At 25.6% G+C, this 4504-nt stretch overlaps 1 long non-coding RNA gene across 2 annotated transcripts; it reads left to right on the top strand.

The window, feature by feature from the left end:
• Positions 1–2359: 2359 nt before the first annotated feature.
• On the top strand, positions 2360–3252 carry LOC127902079 (uncharacterized). 2 transcript variants are annotated; one of them, XR_008054514.1, is made up of 2 exons: positions 2360–2585; positions 2744–3252. It is a non-coding gene; the product is annotated as an uncharacterized LOC127902079 (long non-coding RNA). The 2 variants fall into 2 exon arrangements; XR_008054515.1 differs by having other exon boundaries at positions 2360–2590.
• The last annotated feature ends 1252 nt before the right edge of the window (positions 3253–4504 follow it).

The following is a 4504-nucleotide window of genomic DNA, read 5'->3' as shown; positions in this document are numbered from 1 at the left end:
ATGCATTATTTATTACTTCATTGTTGTGTTTTTATGCAAGTACCATTATGTCATTTTAACTTTAAAGTGACGGTGACACTAATAATAACAACAACAACAATAATTAAAGTAGTGACACAAAATTTATTATGATATTTTAACTGAGGACTTGTTTGTCAAATATTTAGAGTCTAAAATTTTATTAATTTATACTTTTTAAAATTTTTTTAATTTATTCTCTACAACTTATGTCTGATTAAATTTTCAAACATTTACATCTAAATAGAAAAAATAAAGTTTTATAACTTCTGTCCAAATAAGAAAAAAATCTGGATTGGAACTAAATACTGCACCCCAAAAATATCTATAATTAAATACACTTATTTTCTAAATTATAAAACCTAATTCATTCATTCGTCTTGACTTATGAGGACATAAATGTTAAATAATTATGTTTACATTTTTTTTACTTATAAAAATAAACAAGATGACATATATATTCAAATATTAGAAAAAAAATCAAATATTTTATTCAGAAATTTGCATGTAAACTCATTCAGATTTCAATCAAATTTATACCTATTCAAATTTTAGACAAAAAAACAAATACTAACATAGACTTTTAAGTTAAAGTGGTGATAATTCTTTTAATCTCCCTTCCATCTAATCCTCTAATATTACGAATAATCTTTAAATTATTGACTATTTCACGAATTGGAAAATATGAAATAACTATAAGAAGTGTTGAAGCCTTTAATTTTCCTATTATATCTTTACAAGGTGTTTCATTTGATTACATTTTCATTAGTATCATTAGTTGACTAATTACACAAATAGAGTGTCAAATACTAAATCTAGATGCTTTTATATATTATTTTTAGCTAGATTGTATCTAAAATGTTTAGTATTGTATTGTTTTCTATATTACTCTTTTGTTGTTGACAAAAAAATTTTATTAAAGGAAGTAAATGGGTATTTTAGATCAACTAATGCTACTAAAAATATAATATATTAAAAATTTTGTAAGAATATAATAACAGTAAAATGTTTGACAATTATATATATACGTGTGTATTTATAATAATAATTTAATATTTTACAATTACTGAGGTGGTCAAACAATATTAGCACTTTATTTAATTTTTAGAAAAAAAAAAGCATTTTTCATATTTTTAATCTCAGCCCTATTCACAAGATTTTCGATATTATTATTTCAAAATAATATAATTTTTTTATAATATACTATAATTGTTAATTGGTTGTATTATTTCAAAATAATGCAATTTTTTTATTAAAAGTAATGTGCACTATTGATTACATCTAACAATATATTGCTAAAATACCAAATGGTGATGAGTTTATTGAAAAGTATTAAAATGTGACTTGTGAAACCGGATCCGCATTCATATCCACAAAAAAATATAGATCTGGATGTGGATTTAACTTATATATTTTTCAATTGAGAGCTAGCAAAATGGGTCATCGGGTCATGTTCTTGTCGTGTCAGCTTCATGCTGTGTCAAATTTATATCGACCCAAACCCGACACGGAAAAATAATCGGGTTACCCAATAACCTGCTTAATATCTATATATTAAATAAAATTTACATCAAACATTTATACACTGTCGTAAATACATAATTTATCGATATTATAAAATGTACATATCTACGAAAATATTACACATTTACACTATTGAAGTTTTAATTATATATATACAAATAATATTATATATTAATATTATAAAATATACATGTCTAACAATATTTTACACATTTACATTATTAAAGCTCTAAATGTATATAAAATTTTATAAATAAAATACTGTGTTTATATTCATCTTTTCAAAAAATAAAAATAAAAGAGAGAATCATCTCTAATATTTGAGTTTTGATAACAAGAACCTACAAATTATTTTAAAATAAAAATATAATCGGGTCATTGATTGAGTAAATGGATCAAGAACTTTAACCCTAACCCAACACGACAAAAAATCGTGTCGACTCAAACCCAACATATTTAATAATTGCGTCAAATTCGACGACTCGTACCTATTTATTTGTGTCGTGCTCGTGTCGGGTAATCGGATCGTATCAAATTTTGTCAGCTTTACTTATTACTATCAAATCAATTAGCATAATAAATTTAATTTTTTTAAATTTTAATCAATTCAAACATCAGATCTAATAATTAACATTAGATCTAATAATTAACATCAGATCTAATAGTTACGAATTTTAACTTTTTGTTCTTTTTATTAAATGTTATACTTGTTATGTCATAATCAACCCATGACAGCCACCAACCATGTCAGCCACAAATTTTTTTTTATTATTTTATTTATAATTTTAAAAGAAATTTAAATTACAAAATTTAAAGCAACATTTCGGGAGTAATAAAAAAAAAGAAAAAAAGGCGCTTCGTTCTCGGGTAAAAAAGAAATATAAACGGCAGAGAAAGAAAACGCTCTCTTCTCAAGAAAAAAAAGAACAGAAAACGCTCTGTGTCGGCGGGGGCCAAAATGCAACCGAAGCAGCAGATGTGAGACCTCTCTCTCTTCTCTCGTTCGACCGCACGGCTCAACCATGCCGTCCTGCCGGTGCAAAGTCTGGTTCTTTTTCTGTTCCTTTCTCAGTTTTATTTCATTTTTTCATAATTTATTTTATAAAAATAAAAATAGTCATGTCATGTTATATATTTTGCAATGAATTACTGTTTATAATTTTTTTGCATTAATGGGTGTCAGAACTCGACTTTTGTTTAGGCTTTTAGCCGCTGTTTCAATCGTCAAAATTTCACTTTGGTTTTTTGGCTCATTACAAAATGGGTTTCGATTTCGGCTCTTTTATGGCTGTGTTAAAGTGTTTCTTCGTTCTATTTGTTATTCTGATTATGATTGCTATCTGTGGGGTTGAGATTGGTGGACTAGATGCTGAGGGTGCTGAAGAATTAGACTCAGAGAAGGGAGAAGGGGGTTTTGTTTCCTGACAGGGCTGGGGGGTGGAGGCGGTGGGTGTTTGAGGGAGAATTAGAAACTTTTGTATATGCATATTGTAACATGCTGCTTTTGTAACTCTTCAGAGTTAGGATTACATCACTTTTGTTCTGTTTTGTGATGTAAGAATTAGAAATTTTTAGTATATGGTTAGGGTTACACTTTGTTCTGTTTTGTGATGTAAGGCTTAGAAATTCGTTGCATATATATGATGTAACTCTAACTATATGATGTATTAGTTAAACGCTTTAATGATATCTTCATGTTGGTTTTCTCAATATCTGTTATTTAATTTAACAGATATTACTGAGTTTGCTCTAGCAATGTGCTCAGCAGAACCCTATCTGCTCTCTGGATGTGGAGAAACTTCTATTTTAATTTATGGTTGTTAATGTAATAACTGTTCCCTTTTCAATATTGACTGGAATTGAAGGGTCCCTTTCCAATATTGACTGGAAATCAAGTGAGTTAATTATGCCTTGTGTGTGTAGGAAATAGGATGTGGAGTTTTTCAACTAGCTTTGTTAGCTAAGTTCTGCATTATTTTCTTTCACGTTATTTCAAATATTGTTTATGATTCCAATGTGCCTGTGAATTTTTTTGGCATTTCAGGATCTAAGGTCCTCTTCATGAGGTATGTATTGTAATACATACAATGTATTACAATATATGTGTTACATATATTGTAATACAATATGACATTGTATTACAATGTCATATTGTATTACAATGTCATATTGTATTACATATATTAATACAATGTCATACATATAATATGTACAAATACTTGTATATATTTGTATTATAACAATTATGTATACATACAATATTTAATATGTATTTGTACACATGGTTACATGTATACATATGTATACATAATACATATGTATTACATATATTGTATATGTAATACAATATTTATGTATGTATTACATATATGTATTACATAATACAATTATATGTACATGTACATGTACATTTGTATGACATTTGTATACAAATGAATTAATGTATTTGTATGTGTTAATGAATTCATATTGTATGAATACATGAATACATATTGTAATTGTATTAATTACAATATGTATTCATGTATTCATACAATATGAATTCATTAATACATACAAATACATTAATTCAACAAATATGTATATATGTATTCCATATCATACATATGTATGAATTATGTGTTATTGTGTACATACATAATACATATGTACAATATGTATTACAATTATGTACAATTGTATATATTATTTGTATACACTTGTATTACAATGTACATAAAAATGTATTACAATATGTATTATATTAATGTATATGTAAAACATTAATGTATATTATACATGTACATTAATATAAAATAATTGTAATACAGTTTTATGTACATTGTAATACAAGTGTATACAAATAATATATACAATTGTACATAATTGTATATATAAAATATATATTATGTTATGTACATTATATTATATTAATGTATATGTGTAATACATATACAATATATACAAAATGTATATATTGTAT

This window comes from Citrus sinensis, chromosome 5 (genome assembly GCF_022201045.2).
Source record: "Citrus sinensis cultivar Valencia sweet orange chromosome 5, DVS_A1.0, whole genome shotgun sequence".
NCBI lineage: Eukaryota > Viridiplantae > Streptophyta > Magnoliopsida > Sapindales > Rutaceae > Citrus > Citrus sinensis.
This window is presented reverse-complemented; position numbering and strand designations above follow the sequence as displayed.